This window comes from Nomascus leucogenys, chromosome 4 (genome assembly GCF_006542625.1).
Source record: "Nomascus leucogenys isolate Asia chromosome 4, Asia_NLE_v1, whole genome shotgun sequence".
Lineage (NCBI taxonomy): Eukaryota > Metazoa > Chordata > Mammalia > Primates > Hylobatidae > Nomascus > Nomascus leucogenys.
In genome coordinates this window covers 70,751,276-70,770,483 of record NC_044384.1, presented here as the reverse complement: position 1 = coordinate 70,770,483, position 19,208 = coordinate 70,751,276, and the positions used below count along the sequence as shown (strand labels likewise).

At 41.8% G+C, this 19,208-nt stretch overlaps 1 pseudogene; it reads right to left on the bottom strand.

Moving 5' to 3' along the window:
* The window catches only part of LOC101177455, an 86,220-nt pseudogene that overhangs the window by 58,742 nt on the left and 8,270 nt on the right, over positions 1-19,208 (bottom strand).

Genomic DNA, 19,208 nt, shown 5'->3' with positions numbered 1-19,208 from the left:
TCCTTTATTTTCTATTACAGTTCATGTTCAATTCATTCTTTGAAAGTTTGAGAATTCACTGATTAAACTCTCTGGGGCTTGAGTTTTTTTGGTGGGAAAGTTTGTGATAAATTCATTTAACACTTACAAAGGTGTTTATATTTCTTTTTAATTTTTTGAGTCAATTTTGGTAAATTGTATTTTTCAAAGAATTTGTTCATTTTGACTATCTTGCCCCAAAATTTCTTGGCATTAAGTTCATAACATTCTCTTGTTATCTATTCTTTTAACATATGTGGGAGTTACAGTGATGACTTCTTTTTCATTGTTATTGGTGGATTGTGTTTGCTTTCTTTTTTCTTGATCAATGTAGTGAGGAGTTTATCACATTTATGGATTTTTAATGTAGAACAAGTTTTTGGTTTGTTCATTTTCTCCATTGTTTTCTGTTAACTTCTGCTCTTACCTTCACTATTTCATTATTTTGTACTTACATGATTTATTTTAGATGTGTAGACTGATATACATTAATGACTGCTTCTAAGTCTAAGTATATTTACATTTCTGATAGACATTCTCACTCTCCTCCTCCCCAGACAGGCTTCCACAGTTTACAAGCACGCCCATTTCTTCTTGCCACCATGGCGCTGGCTGCTGTCACTTTAAAAAATGGTTTCCAATATGATAGATAATGGGTTTTTAAAATCTTATTATTGTTTTCCTTTGTGTTTTTGTAGTTACTGGTGAAGATGACCATCTTTTTGTACTTTAGAGATTTGTGTGTGTGTAAACTCTGTGTTCATGGCCTGTATTAATTTTTTCACTGGCTTGTCTTTATTCTAAATTTTTTTGTTTGTTTGTTTTTTGAGACGGAGTCTCGCTCTGTCACCCAGGCGGGAGTGCAGTGGCGCGATCTCGGCTCACTGCAAGCTCCGCCTCCCGGGTTCACGCCATTCTCCTGCCTCAGCCTCTCCGAGTAGCTGGGACTACAGGCGCCCGCCACCACGCCCGGCTAATTTTTTGTATTTTTAGTAGAGATGGGGTTTCACCGTGGTCTCGATCTCCTCACCTCGTGATCCGCCCACCTCGGCCCCCAAAGTGCTGGGATTACAAGCGTGAGCCACCGCGCCCGGCCCTATTCTAAATTATTTTTAGGAATGTTGTATATATGATAATTCTTAGTTTGTTCTATATGTTGCACATCATCGCCAGGTTCTTTAAAATTAGTGTTATAATAGCTTAATATTATACACTTGGAAGTGTTCCCACCTATTTTATTTTCTGTAAAAGTTCACATACAATTTATCCTTTCAAAGTTTGATAGAATTCACTGATTAAACTCTCTGGGGCTGAGTTCTTTTAGTGGGAAGATTTTTGATACATTTTATGTCTTTAAATTTTTAAAATAATTTTTTACATAGAATTTAAAAAATAGGTAGTCAAAACTCTTAGTTCTAAAATGGGTTAATTTGTGTTGCTTAAGTAAGTTTACTTATGTAATATAAAATTATTATATGTGGCACTTGTTTCCATCTAGGATTCACTTCTGGGAATGGGAAGAAGCAGAAAGTTAGTTTTATGTTTTCCCAGAGAGACAGATAATTGTCCTAATTTTCCACCCCACTAGTTGAAGTGCCACTTTTAACATATTATAAATTTTCATATATAAATATGTCTTTCTCAGAATTTTATTTTTTATTCCATGGGCCTACTTGTCTTCTTTTTTTTTTTTTTTTTTTTTTTGAGACGGAGTCTCGCTCTGTCTCCCAGGCTGGAGTGCAGTGGCGCAATCTCGGCTCACTGCAAGCTCCGCCTCCCAGGTTCACGCCATTCTCCTGCCTCAGCCTCTCCGAGTAGCTGGGACTACAGGCGCCCGCCACCACCCCCAGCTAATTTTTTCTGTATTTTTAGTAGAGACGGGGTTTCACCGTGGTCTCGATCTCCTGACCTCGTGATCCGCCTGCCTCGGCCTCCCAAAGTGCTGGGATTACAAGCGTGAGCCACCGCGCCCGGCCTACTTGTCTTCTTAAATGAAGAAAAATACATTTAATTATTATCAGACTATATTATGTTTGTGTTCTATCTTCATTGCTTTTAATTTTTTTACTCTTCCAATTAATTTTTAAAATAAATTTATGAAGTTTTATAAAAACAAATTGCTTTGGGAATTTCATTGGAAGTAGTATTTATTGTTACATTATTTGGAAGGAAAGGTCACTTTTAAACACAACATTATATCTTTCTCCCTAAGAACATGGTACATTTCTCCATTTAATTGGGCTGTTGAAAATATCCTTCAAGAAAGTCTATAGTTTTCTTCAAGTAATTTTTGTACATTTCTTATTCTTAGATTTTTAAACATTTTTTGATGCTATAGACAACAGTAGTTATTTATCCATTACAATTCTCCCTTAAATTGTGTTGGTCCATAGGAAAGCTGTCACCTTTGACACATTTGCCTTGTATCCAGCAACAGGTCTATGCTCTCCTACTAGTTCCAAGGGTTTTTCCTTTGGGGACAATCACATAAATAAAAAATAATGAGTTTGTCATTAACTTTCTCTTTTCTTCCTCCCACCCTCCTCCCTTTCTCTCTCTGTTTCTCTCTCTTTTTTTCCTTTTTCTTTTTCTTTCCCTCCCTCCCTCCCTCTCTTTCTCTTTCTCCTTCCTTCCTTTCTTTCTTCCCTCCCTCCCTCTCTCTCTCTCCCTCCCTCTTGCACTCTTTCCTTCCTTCCTTTTTTCTTCCTTCCTTTTTTCTTTCTTTTCTTTCTTTCTCTCTTTCTTTCTTTTCTTTCTTTTCTTTCTTTCTTTCTTTTCTTTCTTCCTTTCTTTTGTCCTTCCTTCCTTCCTTCCTTCCTTCCTTCCTTCCTCTTTTCTTTTCCCTCCTTCCTTCCCTCCCTCCCTCCTTTTCTTTTTTCTTTCTGTGGCTGGGGCCACCAGTAAAATGTTGACTAGTAGCACAAGCAGGTGTCTTTGTCTTCTTCCAGATTTTAAAGCAAATCTTTTTGCTGTTTTAACATTGAAGATCTGTGGTATACTCTTTTAATTGGGATAACAAAGTTTTTCTTTGTTTTAAGCTTTCTAGGAGTTTATTTTTAAATTTATAAATGTTTTTAAATTTTAGTATTTTCCTCAGATCTGTTGAGATAATCAGATGGTTTTCTGCTTTCACAAACCATTCGTTTGAAGTTATCTTAACAGACATCCTAATGTTGAAATGGCTTGAACTCCATGTATTAGCCCTTTTGTTCAGTGATGGATTTATTTTGCTAACATTTTGCTTAAGACTTCTGCATCTATGTTTAACAGTGAGACTGGCCTGCAGTTTTTTTCTTTGTTTTGTCCCTTTCTGGGGGTGATTTTATTTAGTTTTAGAAATGAGATAATAAATCTTCGCTCTTTTTCTGTTATCTAAAAGATTTTATTCAGATACTAATTGTTTGTTTCTTATATAAGTTTGGTAGATCTCTTGAATCCAGGATCCAGGTTATTATTATTATTATTATTATTATTTTGGGGGGCAGATTTTAAACCACGCAATGCTGAAACAGTTACACAGTATTTTTTATTTGAAGGGAAAATACAGACGATTATGAACTTTTCTTCAAGCTGACATTAAAACAATTCTCTACTTGGGATTTATAAGGGAGTCTGAGAACACATAGCTAGCAAATCATACGTTAACATTTTTATAGTAATACAGCAATGAATTTTGTGGACTTTTTTCTTGAAATGATCTGTTACACATGCTGAGGGCATGGTATAAAAATGCATCTCTTAAAGGTATTGTTAGGTGAACCTTAAGCTGAAATGATCATTTGTGTATTTAGACTTTTGATAATCTGACTTAATTCAAATGTAGAATGCATGGATTTCTTAGGGAAGTGGATAGATTATGTATCTTCCAAATAATCCTCTATAAATATGTTTTCTCTTGTTTAGGCTTTCGATAGGCATTAGATAAGAGGTAGTTTGAGATTCTGTTTTATGGTGGGAAACCACAGAGATAGCATTCTGTGATAAATGTTAGGAAGACTTACATTTGCTTTAAAAATTAGGCGATGGAAATTCAGCAACTAGCCAGAGTAAATCTCAGTAGAGGAAAAAAAAGAAAAGTAGTTTTATAATGAGAGTCATGGGGTTTCTATTCAGTGATTGATCAAAACTTGGGCTCCCAGAAACTTCACTCTGGCTTTAAGTTTTCGTCTAAATACCCATCAGCTGCACACATTGTTATCAGTCCAACCTCCCCACGGCCTTTCAGAGCAACTGAATGCAGGAGCTGGAGACTAAGAAATGGCTCTTCTACTTTTAATTTTCGGACTTTAAATCTAAGCCATGTGCAGGGCTGTCTGTATGAAATGAGAAGCCTATTCATGGTTGGCATATATTCTTGTTTCATTTCTGTGTTGCATCATTGACCAGAATCAGAACAGAGAAATCACTGGGAGATGGGTGCATTTGCAATCTCATCCACAAAGCAAGAAATATGAAGAGGATTCAGCAGCGGTGGGAAAGGTGTTACGTTCATACTCCAAGCCTGTGATTCTGTGTTCCTGGGGTTCTTTACTAGATCATATGCCAGGAAGGATTTTGAAGAAACGGAAGCAGTAAGCCCTGAGTTTAGGGACAGTAGAAACAAGGCCATAAGAGATCATGGAGAAGAACTCTTCAGGTCCATTGCTGATGGGTCCGCAGGATGAAAAATACTAGGGCAGTCGGGCATAGTGCCATGGGCCCGAGCTCCAGGGAATCAAGAAAGAGCAAGACAATCTCTGCCCTCAACACTTGATGTCTAGTGCAGCACTGTCTAATAGAAGTGTAAGGTGAGCCTCATGTGCGATTTTAATTTTCTGGTAGCCATAGTGAAAAAATGAAAAGAAATGGGTGACATTTATTTTAATAATATGTTATATTTAACCTAAGACACCTTAATTATGAAAATGAATAATCAACATAAAATTATGAATAGGATTTTTTTACATTTAAAAAAAGTGCCATGTCTTTGAAAGCCAGTGTATGATTTTCCTTTACAGCACATCCCAACTGCACATGCTCAAGGGCCACGTGTAGTCAGTGGCTACTGCCCGGGGCAGCACAGATCTCCAGGGAAAGAAACAGACTTGCAAACAAAGGAAGGCATAAGGCTGTGGGAAGGGCCGAGACTGCCAGACCTTGGCAAGAGCGTCTACTCATTGCTGGATAGATCCGAAAGTGACTCCTCTTGGGCAGCAAGGATCATTTTAGTTTTCTGAACCTGAGTAGGTGGTCACCAGGCAAGGTCGTTTGCAGGCTGCTCAGCGATGGCTTCATTCATTAAACTGCTCTTCACCTTCTCTGTGAGCAGATGCTCCCTGAGCCCCTGCATATTCTGGGCAGGTGCCCCAGTGCAGTGCTAGTGTGGCCCCATTGCCCGTGGTCTCCCCTTCCGCGCTGCCCCGCGGTCCTCCCGCAAAGGGGTTCTTCCCAGGCTCCTCCCAGGACACCCTGGCTGCTTCTCAGAATGACTGACCATCATAATGTGGATAATCTCATGGAATCCAGCAGTATTCCTGGGGAAGTCTCTCTTTATGAATTTTACAAATGTGGAAACTGAAGCTAGGAGAAGATGACTTGCCCAAGGTCACAGGTTGGCCCGTGGACCAGCAAGGGTTTCAAATCAACTGAGTGCCTCCCGAGTCCTCAGCCTGCTCTGTGGATGCACAGCATTCAATCCTTTTAATGAGTTAGAAAGTTATAAAGACACGAACTTGAGACATCTTTTTTTGTTTTGTTTTGTTTTGAGACAGAGTCTGGCTCTGTTGCCCAGGCTACAGTGCAGTGGTGTGATCTCAGCTCACTGCAACCTCATCTCCCAGGTTCAAGTGATTCTCCTGCCTCAGCCTCTGGAGTAGCTGGGACTACAGCTGCACGCCACCATAACTGGCTAATGTTTTGTATTTTAAGTAGAGATGGGGTTTCACCATGTTGGCCAGGCTGGTATCGAACTCCTGATCTCAAGTGATCCACCAGCCTCAGCCTCCCAAAGTGTTGGGATTACAGGCGTGAGCCACCACACCCAGTCTGAAATATCTTTCTCAGCATCTTCTCCTCACAGTATTTCCCTCCTCAAAGTAATTAGTGATCTCCTATTTTCTGTTAAATGCCTCGATTTCAAGAAGCTCCATATTTTAGCGCATCCTAAGGTTCCCAATGTCCACACGGTCTGTCCGTCTCATCAGGGACTCCACCCGGGGTGCCGCTGGTGCTTCATTACTTCTCTGCACTTCCTGATGTACAGTTGTCTAAGAAGGATCAAAGCAGCTGGGAGTGGTGGCGTGTGCATATAGTCCCAGCTACTTAGGAGGCTGAGGCAGGAGGATCCTTTGAGCCCAGGAGTTCCAGGCTGCAGTGAGCTATGATATGCACCATCACACTCCAGCCTCGGCAACATAAGCAAGATACTGTCTCTTAAAACAGAAAAAAAAAAACAAAAACGCAAAATAAGAGTGTCTCATAAGAAAGCAGCAAACCCAAATATGTTAATGAAAACATTATGTCGTGCTTATAACATAAGAGGGCGCCGTTCGCTAAAAAAGAGATGTTTCCGTTTCATCAGAGCCACAATGACCTAAACTTGAGCCTTATCACCATAATATTTGTTTTCTGGGGGAATTTTTGATGTCCTTTCCACTTACCACTTGGTAACACAGTCAGAAAGATAAGAAACTTAGACATCTATGAGTTATTTGTTGTGAATTATTTTCTTCTTTGCACTTTCCAAATAAATACATAATCAGAATTTAATTCTTTGACAAGGTATTATATAGGTATTTCAGGACAATTTGCTTAACATTTTGTATACATACAATGACATTTTCATCCATGATTTGAGCTGTCTACTTAAGTGAAAATCCCATTTTTTTCCCCCTGGTATTTTACAGGACTATTAGAAATTGCACAATTGTGGGAAAGTAGATTTTACGCGATGTTGGCCAGGGTTCATCGCAGGCCTTGGCTGGGACTACAAACGGTCAGGCACTTCACTTTTGCAGGGCCTGGGGCCTGGGCATTTACTCGGATGGGGAGCACTAAAGACAACCCAGGGAAATGAGGCAGAAGTCAGAACCAAGGAACAAGGTGGGATGGCGAGTCTCAGAGAGCTTTGCAGAGCTTCTCTTCCCATTTGTGCCCCTTGTGGAAGACTGGTCCTGAGACTGCAGGTGAAGTGGCCAGTACTGACTGGCTATGGCTGAGGGTGGAGGGGTGCAGGAGAGAGCTCAAGGCAACACAGAATGGGGAGTTTCTGGGTTTTGCCCCTAGGAAGACCAGGTAGCTGGCCAGGCCAGGAGGAGCTGTGCTGTTCTCTTGGTGTGCAGAGGGGGAATGGGGAGGTGGGCGGGAAGATGAGCAGAGGTTCAGGCAGGGCTCCACCCGTTCCTTTCTCTTCCTGGCCCTGCCCTGAGCTCTGAAACATTATTTTCCTCTATGTCTGGATTTCTTTCACTTATTCCAGTTTTGTTTCTGCATTCACTGTTTAAAAGTTAATAACAGAAAAAATGTCTACCTTATAATTAACTAAGATTTTCTTGTGAAGCACTCCAATTTTTCAGAGATCTGAAACATTTTGTTCCAATATTTTATTATTTCCATAGCTCTCATTTTCTTCTGTTTCTTTTTCAATTTTTAACTTTCTTGGGGATATTCTCAATTGTTCAGTTCATTTTCAGTTGTCTTTTTCTTTCTTTCTTTTTTTTTTTTTGACATGGAGTCTCGCTCTGTCGCCCAGGCTGGAGTGCGGTGGCGCTCTCTCAGCTCACTGCAAGCTCCGCCTCCCAGGTTCACGCCATTCTCCTGCCTCAGCCTCCCCAGTAGCTGGGACTACAGGCGCCTGCCACCACGCCTGGCTAATATTTTGTATTTTTAGTAGAGACGGTTTTCACCATGTTAGCTAGGATGGTCTCGATCTCCTGACCTTGTGATTCACCCACCTCGGCCTCCCAAAGTGCTGGGATTACAGGCGTGAGCCACCGTGCCCGGCCTCAGTTTTCTTAAGTGCCAAATTGTATGGCCTTTCCCTATCGAATGATGTTAGCTCTAGCCTACAGATTGTTATAGGTAGTGTTTTCATTGTTAGTATTTTCCTGTCCAAAGATGCTGGAGGTGGAAGGGGTACCAACTACAGCCTGCAGAACTCCCCACTCCACAGACTGCCTTCTGCGTTTGACCACCACACTTTGACCGTGCTTTAATTCGACTGTAATTTACTGGGACCATCAAGTCATTTTCACCCTTTTCTTGTAACAGTGGCAGATACAAACATTAACAGATGGAAAAGTGTTTTTCTACTTTAAATGTCTCCATGGGATAAACTGCTCACAGATGATATTATATGATCATGTAGACTGACTTATCAAATAAAACTCTGCTACTTACATTTTCTAAAGCGTATAATGTAACAGGAGTATTCAAGTGATCTTTATTTTCTAAATCTAACCTGAAATTTATATTAGTATCAAGAAGCAAAATGAGAGAAAATAAAATCACTTGCATAAAAACAGCTGTCTATCCTAAAATTAAGTATATAGAAGTCAACAATATTTCAAGGAAAAAAGACAAAACCTAATGACTTGATGTCTTTGCAGTGTTTCAGGATTTTTACTGCTAGGGTCAGATGGAGGCTGAGGGAAACCAAAGGTAAGTCACTTCCATTTTCTGGATAAAGGTGTGTAAGAAAACCCAGACTGTGATGGAGAAAAAGGAGGCCTAAGACACTTTGGTGGGGAGCCAGCTGGGATGCGGAGTGCACAGGGTCCTGGAGGAGGTGGAGGAAGAGGGAGTGCTCTTAACAAGACCACTCCTCTCCATTTGGATGCACATGAAACACTGGATTGGAGAATGGCAGAGGAGGAGGGAGAAGGAAAAGGAGAGGGGAGGGGAACACAGCCTGGCAGCCAAAGGGAGGGTCTGAGGAGAGGCATGAGGGACACTTCGGTCTCAGAGGTCAGGACGTATTTACTCCCTGCCTAATGCCCCACCAGGATTGTCAAATGCATTAAGATCCACTTCAAGAAGCTTGAGGAGCTGTAGTCCCAGCTACCTGGGAGGCTGAGGCAGGACAATTGCCTGAGCCCAGGAGGTTGAGGCTGCAGTGAGCCATGATCATACCACTGTACTCCAGCCTGGGTGACAGAGCAAGACCCTGCCCTTAAAAAGAAGAGGAGAAGGAGAAGAAGGAGGAGGAGGAGGAGAGCAGGAGGAGGAGCGAAGAAGAAACGAGAAGGAGGAAGACGAGGAGGAGAAGGAGGAGGAGAAGAGGAAGAAGGAGGAGAAGAAGCAGCAGCTTCAAAGGATAAATGCTTGAGGGTATTAATACCCAATTTTCCATGATGTGATTATTACATATCGTATGCCTGTATCGAAATACCATATGTACCCCATAAATACACACACCTACTATGTACCCACAAAAATTAAAAATTAAAATTACAAACAAGAGGCTTGAGATAAATTGTCTTTTGTTTCTCTTTGTTTCAGGTCTGTGATCTCCCATCTGGAAATAATGAGGTTTTGTTCATCCTCCAAGCTTCCACCAGTGATCATGAGCTCTTCCCTCCTGGGACAGGATCTGTCTCTGAAAAGAAGAAATTATTCTTTCCAGTTTTCCCCCAAGATCTTTGAATTGCTTTCTATAGGTCGCCAGCCCTTCCTCTTCGTGTGCCACCAGGTCATCTGCTTTGACACACCATGCCACCTGTGCTCTGCAGGTCAGCTCATATACAGGATGCTCCATTTCTGTCTTTCAACCAAGTATGGTCCTTTCTTCTGCTCTCGCCTAAGATTCTGACCTGCCCTTTCAGGTGACACTCTCAGTGTGGACGCCTCTATGATGACCTATCCAGTGGGCTTTTCCCCTCTTCTTAGCAATCTTGGGGTAGAACTGATATTTTCTCCTGGTGCTGAATGTTCAGTGCCCACTGGACTGTGCAGCTTCCTCCTGATCCCTTCTCCTCGCCATCAACTTTGTCTCCACAGCCTGACCCTACATCACGTCCCCTGCCTTCTTCTCCCAGGGGAGCTGCAGCCTCTCTGCTCTTTGCAACCAGCACTGCAGCAGACATGGGACCTAACTCTCCTCACAGGCCCCAGCAATGTATGTGAACATTCTCAGTCTTTTTTCAATTGCCCATATTGTTTTAAGCTGGTTGCAGTGTCTCTCACTTATGTTTTGATGGGTTTAGTTTCTTCTTCCAGAATCTGGAACTTTCTTGCCATATCAGACTTCAGACATCAGCTGCTCCTCACCTGCATATCAAGGGTTTTTCTCTCCAGATAATTTTACTAGAATGCTGTGGCACTCGAATCACAGACTGGGACTTGTCCAGGCTAGCAGTCATTTCTGAGTTTTCATCTCCTTCTATCACAGGATAAACTTATCAAGAGTGTCGTGTTTTGCAGAACTGTGTTGAACCACTACTGGAAGGCTCCTTGTCTCCCTGTAAAAATAAAAATAAAAATAAGAATAAGCCGTGTTTTATTGCCTGCAAAATTCCACCTAAAAGCAAGAGAACTGCAAACAACTGAACTCCCACAGCCCTTCCTCCATCTCCCACTGGTACACAGGGGCAGTGAAACTTAATGCCACTGTTACAAGAAAAGGGTGAAAATGACTTGATGGTCCCAGTAAATTACAGTCGAATTAAAGCATGGTCAAAGTGTGGTGGTCAAACGCAGAAGGCAGTCTGTGGAGTGGGGAGTTCTGCAGGCTGGGGCCCCTCTGTCTGCTGTGCTCTCACTGTGCAGGGCTCTGGAAGGGTAAGCCCAGCTACAGCTGCTCAGTGAGGAGGGAGACAGGCTCAGGCTGTGGCTCTTTAACTCCCCAGGAGACCTGGGCCACTGGGACCCCAGAATCTTCATTTGGAGCAACAGTTCTTCACAAAGCTGTCTGTAGGTTTCACAGACTGATGCCCTTGGTAGCATCTTGTACCAGGCCTCAGGATGGGCCTGGGTCCTTGCTCCTGGAGAATGGAGTATGGAGGTGGCTCCTGCCAGCCTGAGATAGAGTCAAGTATGTCTCCAAGGTTGTTGTAGTTACTGAGCAGAGAGTCTTGAGTCTAAGACCTATATGCATTAGTCTGCTGGGGCTGCCATAACGAAGGCCTGCAGACTGGCTTAAACAACAGATTTTTGTTTTCTTACAGTTCTGGAGGCTGGAGGTCCAACGTCTAGGTGCTGGTGTTGGCAGGGTTGGTTTCTCCTGAGGCCTCTTTCCTTGGCTTTTCTTCTTCCCTTGTCCTTACACGGCCTTCTCTCTGTGCAAGCATCCCTGGGGTCTCTTTTTCTCCTTATAAGGACCCCAGTCATACTGGATTAGTGATCCAGCCCTATGACCTAATTCACCCTTACTTGTGTCTTGAAGGCCCTGTCTCCAAATGCAGCCACAGGGGGGTTTAGGGCTTCAGCATCTCTGGGGACACAGTTCAGTCTGCAGCACCATTCCTGTCCCACCCGACAGAACAACAGACTGGCTGTGATTTGAGCCTGGTCCTGAGCCTCCAGCGAGCTGTCCCAGTGTTCAGGGCAGTGTGCTCCGTGTCTTTGGGGTCGGTCTGATCATGGTGTGTATGGGCTCTGGAAATGGGAGGACTGTGGCTCCTGCAGCCATCAGTCAGAGAATGCATGGCCGTTCAGTGCAGGCCGGCCTTAGTCACAGTCCCCACGGCTGCTCTGGTTGCTCCTCCTGCCCTGGTAACTTCCTTTTCTCAACTCCCTTAGGCACAAAAAGACCCATGCATGCTTCCTCCCTCCTTCACCAATGTCCCCAGGGAAGATTAAAACATAGGTCCACATGAATATCTAAGTGGGTGAGGCAAAGAAATTCTTATTGTGCTCTTAATTTCAGCTTGGTCCAAGTTACAGCTGCTGTGAATCTCATCTAATACATACCTATAGTCATATATTTTATATATATTTATACATGCTCACATGTGTGTGCGTGTGTGTGTGTACGTGTGTGTATACAAACTTCCTCTTTAAAATATTGCTGGATCATTTTTAACTTCCTCTTACTTTAAAATATTCCTGGATATATCATTGCTTAAAGTACATAAACTTGCATGAAATGATTCAATGTTTCCAAGATTCTCAAAAGGTTAAAAAAGGAAATAAACATCTCCCGTCTTTCCAAAATCTATCATTATAACTAGGTAATGTCTAGATGTGGCTTAGTTCCTGTAGCAACTTCCGGGAATGAGCAAAGTGATCGTCTCCGAGGTGGTGCAGCGGCCTGTGGAGTCTAAGAGTTTATAGCTTGAAAACTGCTCTTGAAACAAAAGTCGTATTCATATCTGAGATGTTAAAAGGTGAAGATTTTTGCACATTTTCCGTCTTTGTTATGATACAATACCACTTTTGAGTTTGCTGATCTCACCACTGTGAACAATGTTAGTTCTCCACATACGATGGCATTTGCCAGCTGTGCCCTCAGATTTCATTGGCTCTGTGTCTGGGTGAGTGGGAATCATTTATGTGGGAAATTCTCCATCACAGGACAGTTAATGCACCAATGGCATCATTGTGAGGTTGGAGATTTAGGGTGATGATCTGGCTGCTTGGCACCTCCAGACTGGCAGACAGCACGGCTGTGGCCAGGAGGTAGCAGCACTAATCAGGGGCAGCAGTGATGGGCCCAGGTGTTCCTAACGAGAATTTGATGTGAATGAAACACATTACGCAGCGGTCCCAATTCAGAATGGTTGCACTTATTATATTTCTATATGGAAGTGTTTATTTAATGCCACATTTTTTGGAAATTACACATATCTCAAAGCCTGTATAGGATCCAAATGTTATCAGGGAAAAGAACCACTTCTAAAAAGTTGTTTTGTTTTTACTAAATCCTCTAAAATCGATCATATTTTAGATAAATTGTTTATTTGAAAACTTTCCTCTATGACCTATAATTGGGATTGAGTCTGAACTGACAAATAATAAATATAATTACAACTGTTCTGTAGGTCGAAAATAGAATTTATTCCTTAGTTTTGGCGACTTTGCATGAAAATGCTAATTGTATTTGCATATAAAGGAAGACTAATTACCAAGACCTGAACCTAAAATTGTATTTTCCTATGTTTAGCAAGCTGAATTGCTTATTAACATCAACAAAAATGGATGTTTCTCTCAAGAAAAAAAACAGTTATGAGAGTGGTTCTTGGAACAACAAGCATAGAGATTGTCTGCAGAGGGTCTCTGACAGGCGTTTCATATCATGAGCGGAGATATTGTCTGTAGAGGGTCTCTTGAGGGTGTTTAATGCCATACACATAGATGTGTCTGTACAAGGTCTTTTAGGGACGCTTAATACCATATCCAAGTTTGCTTCTGAGGTCACGATCAGTGGAAAATAGTGGAAAGTCCAGTTGAAAATTGTATTAGCTTCCAGTGGCTGCTGTAAGAAATTACCACAAACATGGTGGCTACGACAACAGCTTTAAGGTTTCTGGAATCTAGAAGTCCAAATCAATGTCACGGGGCTGAAATGAATCTCAGCAGAGGCTTGCTCCCCCGGAGGCTGAAGGGAGAATGCGTGCCTTGTCCCTTCCAGCTTCTGTTGGCTGCTGCTATTCTCTGGGATGTGGCAACCCCACTCCAATCCCCGCCTGCATTGTCCATGGCTTTCTCCTTTCCGTGTCAACTCTCTCTCTGCCTCTCTATGAGAAGGATACCGGGAGTGTATTTAGAGCCCACCTGGATAATCCAGAATAACCTTCCCAACTCAAGATCCTTACTTACACACAATTACAAAGTCCTTTTTCCTGCTTAAGGTGATACACGTTCTGGGGATCAGGGCATGGATTTCCTTTGGGGGCCATTATTCAACCTTCTACAAAAATTCAAACTGTCTGGTAAAATTGAACTAAAGCAAGTAGGAGGGTGTGTCCATGTCAAATCCCAAATTCTGGGAATTCAGAAGCCTTGAAACAGGAATCCCTATAGAATTTCAAGCACAGTTCAGAGCAGACCCTTAGATAACCCACTGATACCTGGGATGGGCAGCTTGCCCCACGCCTGGGAGTGAGCAGGTCCTGGGAAAGATGGGCTGATTCTGCAACCAGGAATTTAATGAGTTTCACTGAGGTATTTCAGGGAGCTTTGATAACACTGCTTCCAGTAGGCCTGGGATTCAAGCCCTGGATGAAATTTCCTTGAGTGGTTTTATGTTGGATCAATTGTCTTTTCTCTATGTGGCAACTTCAGAGAATCTTTGAGAGTCTCTGAAGCCATTTCATAGTTCATAGGGATGGCCTTGGGCACTGTGCTATTTTGTGGTGACTAAGTCATTTGTCTAAAGTTAAATATTAGTATTGAATGAGCAGAAATACAATTTTTAAAGGGATCTAGAAAAAATAAATTGAAAACTCAAACAATTTGTAATTCAGGATATTAGAAAGTCTATCTTATTGATTAAAAATGCTAATTAACTTTTGTTACAATGAATACTTTTAGTTGTGGAAGACAGTTTGATTTTCTTAAATTATTATTCCTTTTTAATTGCTATATAATTAAGAGAGATTAAAATTATTATTTTTCCTCCTATGTCTTAATTTGTTCATTTTTTATTTGCGATGTCAGTTGGTGTAGTTTGTAAAATGTTTCATGGTGTTATGCGTATGTATTTAATGATCCATTTCTCGATGTTGATAAAAGTGTGCTTTATGCTCATATGAAGGATGAAGAGCACAGGGAAAAATCTTTACACCCAAATCATTATTATGTGATGATGCATTTATAACAAGGGATGTGTTATCTGGCCTTTAACCAATCCTCCTGATTGTCAAGAAATTGGTATTATTAGGCTGTTTCCTAATGTTCATTCTGTGGCCAGTTAGCATAGTTTTTTCTATAATAGTGGCTTAAATACATTTTGATGACAGAATTGGCTTAGTACCTAGCAGAAAGAAAAGTCATCCAATTTATTTATGTAAATTGATCTCCTTTCAGGAACTGTCTATAGTTTTAGAGGGTAACACCATTCAGGGAACCACTGTGATATTGCTTAGAACCATGAAACTTTAAACTAGAAGACTCCTAAGAAAGTATGTCTTCCAAATGTCTCATTGATAGTGTGAAAATCAAAGACTGCTTTTCCAGTCACATAGCTAATTAATGGAAGAACCCATTCTAGAATTCAGATTTCTTAGTGCATTCATGGTTCTCTGTCTTTACCCTGTGTTTTATTATTAAGGTGGAGGAGTGTTTCTTAAGCACTGGGCCATGGCAATCTGGTGTATCCTAGATCATTCACAGGACTATTGCCTGATTTACACCACTTGTGAATGAATTTATATTGCTCCGGTCAGAGAGGTACTCTTCAGTAGTGTCTACTGGGAGGAATTTGAGCTGAGCTGTTGTGGGGAATGACGCGGAAGTCAGGCAGGCTTGCTGCGAGTAGTAGCATTTCCAGCTCATGCCCAGGAGAGCTTGGGTTTAGTCAGGACAAGCTGAGATGCAGCAGAAATGAGTTTTGGTCAAACAGTGGCACCTGGATGAAGGGTGGCCCAATGGGAAGGTGGTGATGGCTTTGTTCTTCTGGGCATTGTTATGTTGTTGGGATGACAGCATCATAATTCTTGATGATTTGTTTGGGGTTGTTGTGAGTTGTTTGGGCCTTTGTGGCGTGCCACCAAAGATTCTGATGTTTGAAAATGTGATAAGAAGACAAACCAGAGAACCATTGAGTGAGATACCTGGGCTGTGATGACCACTCAGATAGCTTCCTGTGCTGACAGCCTGTGAGTTTATGATTCCTAGGCGTGTCAGTAGGGACTTTGGGGGCAATGTAAATAAAAATGTGTTAATTACAGTGCTTGATTATTTAACTGGCTCTCCAATTCCCTCAATATATTAGAAAACAAAGCTTTATATACTATGCATATCATTTCAATGGGCACTGTCAGTGACAGTTAATACTAAAACCCACGTAGGCAGGTTGTGGCAGATTCAGCTGTTTGCAACAGGTTCCAAATTTTGATGTGATGGATTCATTGAAGCAGGATATGTGAGCTTCTCTGTTGGGTGGGTGTGACCTCAAGTGGCCTGATCAGCAGTTCTTCCTTGGATGCATGTCATCCCTCAACAGCAATCATGTTAACGACTTATTGAAGGAACAATGGGGTCATTGTAACCGGAGTTTTTAGGGAAACACTCACAAGAAAGGCTTGTTTGAGCCAACGTGTTGAACTTATTCGTTCTGAAAGGCTCTTCACTAATTAGCTAAGTGAATGTTGAAAAGTGCACCCAAGTTTCCTCCTTTGGAAAATAAGGCTTTTGGCAGAGATACCTTCCATGGTAACTGTTGGCTCTAACATTATGTTGTTCAACGAGATTATGGTGGCTTCATGAAAAATGTCGCCTTCAGCCCTAGCAGATAGTTCCTGAAAAGAAGAAAATCTAATGAATCTTTCTTTTTGCGGGGGCGGGGGTGGGGTTGGCTCTTGAACAACCGATTCTTTCATTCTTTCAACCTTAAAAACAAAACCAAACAAACCCCCAAATAAAAGTCAAACTATATCTTTCAGGGAATGTTTACATTTTAGCTGAAGTAGTACTTATGAAAGTCAGTCTAGAAAAATGCTTAATACCAACAGAGTTACTAGCTTCACGCCGCACATGCTTTTTAAAAAGCCCCCCTCCGCATAGGTAGCCATTTGTGCGTTCTCATTCCAAATGCTGCATATTTATGTTTTCTCCCATTTCTCATCGTCCCACCTTCGACCACCTTAGAACCTCCAATTGGACTTACAGGATTGAATTTCTCTGGTGAGCTTGACGCTGATGTAAGCATCAAGATACTTCTCATGCCATTATTCTTTGCCACTGGACTTGTAACTTTAATTGCATTCCTTCACTGATACGGTTTGGATGTTTGTCCCCTCTAAATCTCATGTTGAGATGTAACCCCCAATGTTGAAGGTGGGGCCTGGTGGGAGGTGTTTGGATCATGCAGACAGATCCCTCATGAATGGCTTGGGCCAGCCACTTGGTGATGAGTGAGTCCTCACTCTGATTTCATACGAGATCTGGTTGTTTAAAAGTGTTTGGCATCTCCCCCATATCTCTCTTGCTCCCACTCTCGCCATGTGACATGCCTGCTTTCTCGTTGCCTTCTGCCATGAGTAAAAGCCTCACTAGAAGTCAAGCAGATGCTGGCACTATGCTTCCTGTACAGCCAAGAGACCGTGAAACGACTACACTTCTTTTTTTTGTAAATTACCCAGCCTCAGACATTCCTTTACAAAGACACAAAAACAGCCTAATCCACCCACTCCCAATCCCATTTAAGGATAATGTACGTGTCCTATTATGGAGAAAGAGACAGCAGCAGGACGGTTTTGTAAGGCCCAAGAAAGTGACCTCTTCTGTGACAGCGAAGCCTGGTGGGAATCCTGGCCGTCACTTTTCTGTGAGGAAATGCTCAGGCTGGAGAGTCATTGCTAAAACTCTGCCTGTCACCCCAGTGAACCCGAATGCCCAGAGCCTGCAGTAGTAGCACTGTTGAGAGTGCGTGGCTGCTTGCTGCAGGAGGCCAGTGGTCAGGGCACAGGTTTGGTGCTGGGAGAAAAGATGTTTGAGACCCGACCCTCCATCTCCTGGCTGTGGGAAGTCATTTAATTTTTTTTTTTTTTTTCTGAGATGGAGTCTCGCTTGGTCGCCCAGGCTGGAGTGCAGTGGCGTGATCTCGGCTCACTGCAAGCTCCGCCTCCCCGGGTTCACGCCATTCTCCTGCCTCAGCCTCTCCGAGTAGCTGGGACTACAGGCACCCGCCACCACGCCAGGCTAATTTTTTGTATTTTTAGTAGAGACGGGGTTTCACCATGTTAGCCAGGATTGTCTCGGTCTTCTGACCTCGTTATCTGCTTGCCTCGGCCTCCCAAAGTGTTGGGATTACAGGCGTGAGCCACTGTGCCCGGCCAGGAAGTCATTTAATTTTTGTGAGCTTCAGCTTCCTCCCCTGTAAGGAGGAGTTAATAGTATTTCAGATCTCATAGAACCGTTAGGAGGATGAAATGAGCTAACAGGACAAACACCAGCCTGGGGCCTAGGACAGAATAAGCACTGACAAGCACAGCTATCGTTATTCCTGAAGTTCTGGAATCTGGGTTCTTAGATCTCTTCAGGTGAAACTGAATATCCCTGCAGTCCCTAGCGCAGGTGCACAGCTTTTTCCTTTGGTTACTCAAAGGAAAAAACCCCAACTGTAAATCTGTCACATTTTCTGTTGACACAATAGTTTTAGATATTTAAATATTCATGTGTTTGGCAAATGCATTAGGGCCAGAGTGATAAATGTGAAACATATAGATGGTTATTGGAGACATTAAAGGGAGACAGATGGTCTTTTGGGCATCAGGGATTGACCGAGTATGTATTAGTAATTCAGACTGTAACATGTCATTAAGTTTTAAGCCATTTTTCTTTCTTTTCTCTATAGGCTGCAACACTAGGTATGCTGTGTTGACAAGAGCAAAGTATAACGCAGATCAATATGATCAGCTTTAAAGGGAACTGGAAGTACAGAGGATGTATACCTTTAAACATTTGATTTTTCTTGTAACGGGAAGTAGCTTTATTATTTCAGTTATAGGTCAGCAAATATAAACATTATACAAGCAATTCGTTTTCGTGTGAAAAAAACTTTCAGAATATAGAGATAAGAAGAAAATAATTTTCTATAGTTTTTTTCACTCCAACACATCACTTAAAATGTTTTGCTGCATTTTTTTCCAATATAAAATTTCTTCCACATATAAGGTTTTTCTGTACTTTGTTATGGTGATACTGTATGCATTATTGATTTTCTAATTCTCCTCCTTTTCTCCTATTGTTACATCATAAACTTTGAAACCTATTTTAATCTTAATAAATAATAATAATTATGGCCAACACTTATTGAGTGCTTACTATCAGACACTAACCAATTGCATGAATTAATACCTTTCCTCCTCACAACAACCCTACCAGGCACATCTATTACTAGTCTCATGTTACAGACAAGAAGACAGAAGCCCAGAGAAGTTTCAAGAACTTGCCCGTATCATAGACAAGAGCACACAAGAGAGTGAGGATTAGCACCTAGGCAATCTGGATCCTGAGTTTGATTCTAACAACTGCTCTAAATCATTCTCAAACAAATTATTAAGGTTATGAGGCAATATTTATTTTAAGCAGAGGCACTGACAATTTTCACA